Here is a 10,900-nt window from a genome sequence, read left to right on the forward strand (position 1 = left end):
GAAAAGATATCAGTGTCTAATCAATGTGATGAGAAGTATTGTAACAGTTTATTATATTCCATATTAATTTAGTTATGGGGAAGTTTTATAGATTGTGTAAATGAATTAATACATAGCAAGATACAAAGTTAAAGAGGATTTTGAAAGTTCTTTATACTTCGCCAGTCATTTCACATGTCACAATCATGTTATGTGTTTAAATCGTCAAACGTTATTAATAACATTTAGCAAACTAGTTATGATTTCTCACTTATTTTATCCAACGCTTTGGTGTTAAATGTATTTATAACTTACATTGTGTTAGGTGAGCTGCCCAATGGAGGAAAATATGAGGCGATTTAGTACTTATTACGCTTTCTTTATACTTCGCCAGTCATTTCACATGTCACAATCATGTTATGTGTTTAAATCGTCAAACGTTATTAATAACATTTAGCAAACTAGTTATGATTTCTCACTTATTTTATACAAAGCTTTGGTGTTAAATGCATTTATAACTTAAATTGTGTTAGGTGAGCTGCCCAATGGAGGAAAATATGAGGCGATTTAGTACTTATTACGCTGTGGTAATTATGGTCGTTGTTAAATAGAATAGCACTTATTGTTTTGAGGTTTTGGTTACATTTACTACCTCTATGTTCGTAACTAAATAATCTATAGACTGCTACGATTAGTTCACACATTTCTCACATATATAGAAGTACAAAATTGTACATTTATAAGCATACCAATGAAATGCATATGGATGTTCCCACGTAGTCATGACGCATTTATGTTCGTCATCGTTGCATGGTTGATTATCATCCCACTTTGTGACGTTAAATGGCTTCCAGGTCGAAGCCCAAGTCCAAGTTCCTTGATTAAGGTTGAAACCTGACGTCCAAAATGAGGTAGTCAAGGGACCTGCAAGACACATTATTTATATAATTCAAGTCGTTAATGAGTGCACATACTATGCACATACTATGTCGGAATGTATGTTTTATGGTTGTACATATTGTTAATGAACACCATTATAAAAAGGGTTAGGTTGGTAGATAAAGATAAAACAGATTTTAATACAAAATTCCTTTACTGGTTTTAGAAATGTTACAGTTCGAGGAACGTGTTCATATTTGATATGAAAATAACGATTAATAACAAAAGTATATCTGAGATATACATGTTTTAAAAATGAAAAGTTATCGTTTATAATTCATATAAGCGTAGTTAAAAATAATTCCTTGCAAATAGCTCGTTAAAAATGTAATAAATAGCAACAAGGGCAGAATTGATACTGAAACAGTTTTTAGATACGAGTAAAGGCCTAATATGTAGAAAAATCAATAGAATGAAGGATGATATTGTTGGTGCTATACAGGAAATAGGACAACCAGGAGAGAGAAAATTAGAAAATAGGTGAAAACCATAAACTTTTGAAAGAACAGTTATAAGTACGAGGAAGTAAAAATTTATGTTAATTCATTGGAAGAGAAAGAAGATGCCAAAGTGGCTAGATACAATGTTTCAGTTAAAAACTTCTGGTGGGCTCGTCAGGAAGTGTGTTATGCTGATGCCCAGATTGTCGTGTTTTCACCCAAGTATCGCCTGCCCAAACGACACCCACTATCACAGCCAGTTTTGTTTATTCCTACTATTAGGATAAATACTTATTTTAGATACTAAACACGTATTTTAAAATAGCCTATCAAAATTAACAGCGCACTTGTTAAATAAATATTAAGGTAATCAGTGGTGTAGGAACTTGAACTAACGAGAGTGGCTTTGCAAACCGCTTACTACCATTGGGTATAAATATGAAGGTTGGTAAGAACTATTCTCATAGTAGAACCGGTCGAAGATCACTTACCAAATATCAGTTGAAAGGTGCCTGTAAACATGCATAGTATCTTTGAAACAAACTGTTAGACTTGAGGTTTGTAGGCATCTCGGAAGTAGATGATGATTGAATTAGTAACCACCTATTGCAACAAACTACCTCAACTAAGCTCTTTTCCCGAAATGTGGTATAGCGTACTTATAACTTGTAAACATTAAACTATACGATAAGGTACCAACCGGAATGAACAATAGCTTTTATTACTTCGTCCCACTCTTGATTGTTGTGGATCGTCACCAGCTGTTGACCAAGCTTCTTGCATTCGTTTAATGCGTCATGCCATGAAACCTAGACAAGCTTATTTATAAAACATATGGGTTAAAAAAATTTGTCTTTTAATAAAAAACATATGTTCCAGCTAACTAATAATTAATCTAATGAAACTTTCAATAATAATCTTTAAACTATTCACAGTAAATAAATTATGTAATAACGATGTAAATTTGTATGTTCCTTGAAATTATTTGTGTACCAAACCTGCCCTAGTATTACTAATCGACAAAACGCTTATTAACAATAAATATATTTTAGTAACAAAATGGTATTTACTCAGAAATTATAGTCACCAGCTTTTATTACAACATTTAAGAACTGTAATAAAATAGCTGTATTTTCAGTATGTTAGAATTTTATGGTGAGCTACTTTTAGGTTAGTTAGCAAGGCATAACAGTATTTGTAAGTGTGTATAACTAAATTTGATCACCAGTCGTATTAATAAGCAAAGAATCTTAAATAATATTTATTAAAACATTTTGAAAGTTAAATATTATTCAATTAAACTCTATTCAAAAATTAAAATTGAAATTTTATCGCATTACTTTAAATTGAGTAATACTAGAGGAATTCAGAAGCATTCATTCTATGCAATAGTTATTAATGTTACTTATTATGTTATTAACTCCACTTATAGGGTTATCTATATATATATATATATATATATATATATATATATATATATATATATATATATATATATTAATGTAATTAAAATAACTAAAACCCTTTAAATTAAAACTTTTTATTACATACACGTGTTTCGGTTTTTAACCATCATCAGTGTACATTAACCTCTAAATAAATAAATAAATAATAAACAATTAGATATACACATGTGGACCTTTTAAACAATATGTTAAATTTAAATGACGCAGTTGTAATTTTCTTATTATTAATGTGTATTTAATATTTAAATTTTTTCAAAAATTGGATTTGTCTTATTTTTCAGATTACTATTTAAAATGTTATGAGGATCTTTATTATAATTTAGATAAATATGTAATTCTTCTTTTGTGTTTAATTTCTCTCCTTTCCTTTCGATATCTAAAATGTAAATGTTCTTTTCAATATTTGTGTAGTTATGGTCAGTCTCCAATAAGTGTTTAGCAAAATTTGATTTTATTGTAGACATGTTATTTGTTTTTAAAGCTTGTATGTGTTCTTTAAACCTTTTATTAAAATTTCTTCCAGGTTGTACACTGATGATGGTTAAAACCCGAAACACGTGTATGTAATAAAAAGTTTTAATTTAAAGGGTTTTAGTTATTTTAATTACATTAATGTTACTTAATATAAAAGATTTAATTGAAAATTTTCCATGATACAGCAAATTTAAAGAAAGTCAATATAATTTGATCAACTTTGAGTATTTTATTTAAAGCCTATAAATATTGTGATTTACCTTATTTCTCACAACTAGATAACTTTTTATGCATTCCGCAGGATTGTTCTCTTCAGTATCACATGGCTCACAATGTGTACAAGGTTCACAGGGTCTGCAATGTTGGGTTTCAATATGTCCAGCTGTTGTTTCATAGTTCGTATCTATAACAAAAAGAGTTGGCGAGTAATTCTTTAATGTCTAAACTAAGCGGAAGATAGATAAGTAATGAGGTCTGAAAAACATTCGTGTATTTGGAACGAGATTAGGGATTTTAATTTGTTTCCCAGTATTTTATTACGTAATATAGCGTTCTTATTATCAAATCTTTTCATGTTTTAACATTACTATTATTACTATTTCGGTTTATTTTGTTTAGTATATAAGAGCTAAACATATTAATTACGTACGATTACTAAATATCTTACATGTTTTACTGTATTAATAGTATTAAGTAAACTATTTAAAGTGTTTTGTGTTAATAATACGAAATACAGCAATGAAAACAATATTCTAGGAACTACTACAGTTACTTTTCCACTGTAAAGCGGTAAAGTATTATCGTAAATAAGTGAATTGCAACTCCGTTTTAACATTCATTCCATTGAAGAAATATTACACACTGAGCTAAATTGTAGGTTTTATAAAATGCTAAACCTGTATCTCTAATAATTTTTGGAAACATTTATATGAAGATAAACACTAAGAATGAAAAGGTCTTAGAATTGTGTGTTGGAATAAAATAATTAAATTACGGAGATTTCGATAGCAAAATTCAAAATATACTGCTATTAGGAAATGGTAAATGAATTTTAAGATTGTTATACGATAACTGTAATAAGGATAAATGATAAAAAAAATAAAATTCACAAATTAAATTTTACAATATAACAATTATACACTTAGTATTCCGCGTGTACTACGAAACTTTATAAAATATGATTTAAATATTGTACACACCACACAAATTGTTAATACGAAGTTGAAATCTTGTAAAAGGACAACCCACATAGCCATCCACACAGTAACCAAATATCATTCATAACACACAATAATGAACATTTATTGGAAAATGGGAGCATACTGATTTAAAGGAGAAAAGAATATATTTACGTCCATTTAATTCATAATGATTAACGATATAAATGCAGGTTGCTCAAAAAAGAACTCCCTAAATTAGGGAATAAATTTAACCGGAGAATTCATAAAAATTACATCTATGATCATATGTAATAAAAGAGAATTCTATCAAGTTTATTTTAATGATAATAGACCAAAACTGTGTCAATTTAGAAATTCTCGGTTATTCTAGTAAATTAGGTTTTTTAATCGGTACCGGTTTCTCTGAAAGACTTAACCGATGTCGAATTGTATTTTCTGTAGGTAGTTGACCACCATGACATTTAAAAATACGTATAACTGTTATATCTGACTCAGTTTACACAAGCCAAATAACACACTACGCGAGCACACATTGATGCTGACTTGCTCTGCACTGCACTCCATGCACGCTTGGACTGAATTGTGGGGCCTGACTACAAAACAGCTCAGGTGCCGTCTCAAGGTCAAGCTGAACTGCTAACTGCAGGGGAGCAAACTAATACAGTTTATGAATCAAACACAACACAGTACAATAGTGTATGTCATTTTGGACAGATTTTAGAACACATTGTTGGTGACTTGCTCTGTACTGCACTTCACGCACACTTGGACTGTTTATTGTGGGAACTTAGGACAAAACAACCCTGGTGCCGTCTTAAAGTCAAGCGTGCTTGGTAACTGCAGGTGAGCAAATTATTACAGTTCATGGATCAAACACAACATCATTCAATATTTTATGTAAATGTGTATTGATTCTAGAACACATTAAAACTAAAAAAGTTTTTTTCAAGACCTTAAGTATAATTTAAATAAAGATTGAAGCACAAATAATACTTACTCTGTCGGTTCTCAAATCGAGGTGTCTTACTTGCTTGGTGATTGTATTTATACCAATGTTGAGTTTTTCTTCCTCTCACGACCAAGAGATTATGTTAAAATGTATTTATTTACGGTCATTGAAGTTTACTTCGATGTTATTTTTTTCCAAAATTGTGTGAGACAAACAATACACCGTTGAGAATTAACATCATTTACATATATATTTATAAATATATTAAATATATATGTATTGTATATATTTATATATATATATTAAATTGTATAAATAGCCTTATTTAATTAATTTCAATAAACATTGAATCACAAAATGTACTTGCTCCGCCGGGAGTCGAACCCGGATCTCTCACTTGCCGGGTGAATGAGTTACCATTACACCACAGAGCGCTTACTTTTTCCGATTCAATTATTTTGTATTTGGCGGTATCTGTCACATATGCGTTTAAATAAGCAAACTAACATATGATCGGAAGACCAAATACCTGTCAAATGACTTTTATTTACATGAAATTGTATAAATGGCAATAGCCTTATTTAATTAATTTTAATATACATTGAATCACAAAAATTACTTGCTCCGCCGGGACTCGAACCCGGATCTCTCAGTTGACGGGTGAATGTGATACCATTACATCAGAGAGCCGTTAATTTTTCGATTCAATTATACTGTATTTGGCCGTATCTGTCACATATTCATTTAAATAACTAAAGTAACATTTTATGATATGAAGACCAAATACCTGTTAAACTACTTTTGTTTACATTAATCAAATTTGTATAAATGGCAATAGCCTTATTTAAATTTTCAATAAATATTGAATCACAAAAAGTACTTGCTCCGCCGGGACTCGAATTTATAGTATTATATATATTTTAATTATATATAGTATAATGTGACATTAAAAAACTACAAAAATATGCATCCACATCAGAAGTACTAGGGGCGGTACTTATATTATTTAAAATACCCAAGCATTTTTGTGTTGAAATAGAAACGTGATGTAGAAAGTTGATTTAAATACGCATTTACTAATAATATTCAATAACTACAACAGTAAGAAATGAGTTTTTCTTTATTTATCAACAGAGGTCAAAAACGTATCAGCTGATAACCTTACAGTAACCGATCGGGAGAGGCATTTTGATTATCTCCATTTAGGCGATTCCGTTATTTTATTTGTTAATAAATTTCTAAGTAACCTTTTATAGCACAGAACACAGAAAATATTGTACTTTGATGTAAATATAGATTATTTCAACACTTTTTAACAGGTAATCTACAACGTATTGACAATGTAGATGAATAACGGAAGTGAGATAGATCGTGTATGATGGTTATAAAGTGCATTATTACAATTGTACAAGCAAATTTCATAATGAAAGAACATTTACAGCCATCTCAGTGATATCTTTTATTATGAAATATGATGGAGCCATATATATTTATAAAGGCATATCAGGTACATATTATTCCATCATCCATGTTTGAGAGTTTCCATAGTACCTAATATTTTAACTTGTTCTATTTTGGGTATGTTTGTATGTATATATACATCCGTTTTCAAAACTTAATTTCTGCAATTATTTTACTTTATTCTGTTTAAATTCAATTTCTCTTTAAGGTATTTTGAGAGCCGTAGTAGAATTTACCTTGTACCTTTATCAAGAAAATATATACCAACGAAAACCAAGTTCGGCAAAAAGCATTTACTACCAACCAGCCTTTGCAATTTAATTGAGTCTTTCTGCCTCTTTGGCTAACTTAACGTGAAAGTTTTAAAAGTTGCTTGGTGTCTGCCAACTTTGCATTAAGTACTATAACAATTATTCTGAATTCTTAAGTATTTATAAGACTTTTCCTATTTTGATCTTAATCGAAATTTTTCCGAACTTTTACAGATATAGTTAAAAAAAAATTAGCTGAATGGGTCTAGTCATTCTCAATATAAGCATTGTAACTAGCCATACATCAGGTAGATATTATTTAAACTGGCATAGTTAAAGGTATCAGAGTTTAACCTGGCACTCATATCATGATTATGATTAGTAGGAGAATTTCAGGTTCGAATTGATTATATTTCCAACGTTACGGCTGAGTGTGTGAACTGTTGCCCTGATGAAAAAATACAAAGATGCCATTCTTGAAACCACGATTCGGTTAAAAAAGTGCTTAGTTATAGCCCTATACCATAGCAGAGTTTGTCTTCCCGTCCCAACGTGTAAAAATTTATAAATACGTAGGACTGAGTAGTCAACTTCGGTTAAAATGTGCTTAGTTTTGAATGTTTAAATTTATTTATGGTTACAAAATTTAGTTTCCTTAATGCCGAGATTAATAACTACCTGCAAAAGTAGCTCCTGGAAATTTACCTTTGTCTAAAATCGTCTAATTACGGCTCATGTAATATAGTTTGGAATTTGTTTAAATAATTTCAGTGGCATAATCATTACCCTTGATTTCCTGATGAATTATATATATATATATATATATATATATATATATATATATATATATATATATAAGTATTTATGTAGATATATATAAATATATATATATATATACAAAAAAAAAAATATATATATATATACATATGATTTAAGTTTCTCTATCCTATCCCTTTATGAACTAAGGGAAAATCTTACCTACTTCTAATCTAGTTCCAGTAAAATAACTAACCCTACTTAAGTTTAAGGAGCAGTAAAAAATCATTTATAAGTCTCTGCCTAAACGTTTTTTGAACTTTAATCCAAAAGAATGGACCGTTAATGAATGTTAGTTTTTATTACATCGTTTTCCATAAGGCAATGTTAATATTCCAAATGACTATGTAAAGGGAGCCCACCAAATTGTTAAAAGAAAATTTAAAACCCACAAAGTAATATATGTTGAAACGTTTACAACTTTTTAATTTAAATTTGTTTTTATAACACTTTAAAATATTATTTACAATGCATTAGTTGTTTTAACTTCGTCAATGGCACAATCTGGATTGAATTTTATATATTAACTTTATATTTCCTATGTCCATTGCACTACTGATCCATCACTATGTACATATTATTGTATAAAAGTTAAATGTAAACAGATGTTTAATTCAATCTCTCCAACCCGATTTTTCCGGTTCTTTAGTAAACTTCAGCTGAATTTCCAACACCCGTTTAATACCAGTTAACATTTCCTTACGTATGATCTTTTTTAATATTTTCTCGATTCCGTAAAGTACCATGAAACTTTCCTGTATTGGTCATCCTCAAAATCTTGCTGATACTTAAACGGATATATTCAAAAAGAATTAGGCAAACAGGTCCAGCTATTCTTGAGATTAGTGATTATATCTAAGCAATGATTGTAATTGATATGATTTTAAGAATTCTTTAAAATGAAAAACTAAAAGTGAAATTTATATACATCTTAGTGAATAAAAATGAAATTTTTAAAGTAAATTCCCTTTGATGGAAAAATTATAAAGCAGTTGCTGTGTTTTTCATATAAACCATATACAGAACGCCGGTCAATTATTTATCTGTAGAACATAATAGTAATATAAATTGTTTTTTATTAAAATAGTAAAAATAATTTTAATAATGTTTTAAAATAATACAAATAAGCTTTTAAACGTAAACGTAAAGTTTTAGAGACAGTTATCTATAAAAAGATTTGCAAGAAAAAACTATTATCAATATTGGTAATAAAGATACTCGTTTGGGTATTTTTTGCACAAGAGACGAATGCAAAAACCAATCGTTAAATATCCCTCATATATTTCACATGTCTATGGATAACCGTATGCCCTTTAAACACGATAAAGACAATTGATTCCACTCTTTTAAAAAGAGGAATATAGCAACAATAATAATTGTCATATTTTACTAAAATAACAGATTGTATTTAATAATAATTACAAATAAATATTTTTGAAATTTCTATGATTTTCAAATTAATAATTATACAAATGTTATATTAAGTGGTTTTTAGAAATTTTACCTTGAAAATAAATTAAGATTTTAAAGAAAACTGTGAAACAATGTTTATGCGTTGAAAAAAAATTTACTTAACAGTCTCTGTTAGTATGTTCGACACTATACTCATCAGTTTGGTTTTCGATTGCTGTAAATAATTTTTGTCCTTTGAAGGGTCGTTAGTAATAATACAAATTAGTATCACACAAAATACATATTACAAAAAAAAATTAAATCTGTATAATTCGTTAGTTGTTTAACCATACTTATGCTAGGTTAGGTTATCACAACACTAGTTATATAACTATTGATAGTTATTTAGTGTGACTGAATACTGTTGATGATTGATGAAATAGTTTAATTCTTTTTCCTATCACAGAACACGTTATTTCTTGTGTGTTGTATAGTAAAAATAAAAGCATGAAGAATATCGCAATATAGAAATTATTTTGTTTCATTCGAATTATAAATTTAAAAATTTTATATTACTCTTTATTATTGTTTCAGAACAATAAGTTTTTGATCAGAAGAAGAAGTAAAATTAATTTAATCATTAACCACCAGGAGTCATTCTGTCTTCATAATTGATATCAGCAACATAGGTTATGTTTAGTTGGCCTACTAATTATGTATTCAGTTTTAAATATTGGTGTTATTTATGATTGCGCATGTTTGTCTTATTAACACTTCAACTTTGAAGATTAAGCAAAGAAGTTACAAATCATGATTTATAAACATTTTTTATATCGAAACTAGTCTCGTGCATAAAAATAATGATTTCTTACGTAAAGACAAGTTACCTTTTATCACATTCTTTAAACGATCCAGAGGCTAATGAATATAATTATTTATGAGTAAAATTGAATCGAATGATTCACCACTTCCCATATTATATAGTATATTAGACTCACATGGTGGTACTGTAGATATTGCGTAGGCAGCTGAAGCGTAATTCACCGCGTTGTGGGCTGTGAGCACCAAGATCAAAATACAGTGTATTACGGTCATTTTAACTGAGTATACTAAACAAATCGAGTGATAGCTTATAGAGGCCTTATCAACTCCCCTCTGACCTACAATAAAACAGTGCCACGATGTATTTTTAGACTTTGAACACAGGCCTTTAACAAGGTTGAATATTGTAAAATTGCTGAAGCACTAAAAGGCCTTGGGATCTTTGTTCTATAAGTTCCATTTGAAAAGTAGAAAATTTCCAGTTACAATTTTCAAAACTTACAGCATCTATAAAACAACATTTCTGGGGAACTTTAAGGTAACAATCGTTGACCAGTAATGTTTAATATTACCTCGATAAAGTGTCTGAAACTGTAAAATATGTCCAATTATGGGACTATGGTGAACTTTTTCTATTAGTTGTAAGTAATAGTTGATTGTACCGTCTGTTACGTACTATATAAACCTAATTTTAAAGATTGCATAAACACCTACCTAACAAGAGAGAGCG

At 29.1% G+C, this 10,900-nt stretch overlaps 1 long non-coding RNA gene across 3 annotated transcripts; it reads right to left on the reverse strand.

Annotated features, from left to right (window-relative positions):
• Nucleotides 1–354: 354 nt before the first annotated feature.
• Nucleotides 355–10,436, reverse strand: LOC124367612. Of its 3 annotated transcripts, none has more exons than XR_006922916.1 (4): nt 10,347–10,436; nt 3,559–3,701; nt 2,059–2,167; nt 355–903 (listed from the first exon to the last, which is right to left on the reverse strand). It is a non-coding gene; the product is annotated as an uncharacterized LOC124367612 (long non-coding RNA). The 3 variants fall into 3 exon arrangements; XR_006922915.1 differs by having other exon boundaries at nt 10,236–10,436; XR_006922917.1 differs by lacking the exon at nt 2,059–2,167 and having other exon boundaries at nt 10,236–10,436.
• Nucleotides 10,437–10,900: the final 464 nt, after the last annotated feature.

This window comes from Homalodisca vitripennis, chromosome 8 (genome assembly GCF_021130785.1).
Source record: "Homalodisca vitripennis isolate AUS2020 chromosome 8, UT_GWSS_2.1, whole genome shotgun sequence".
Taxonomy (NCBI): Eukaryota; Metazoa; Arthropoda; class Insecta; order Hemiptera; family Cicadellidae; genus Homalodisca; species Homalodisca vitripennis.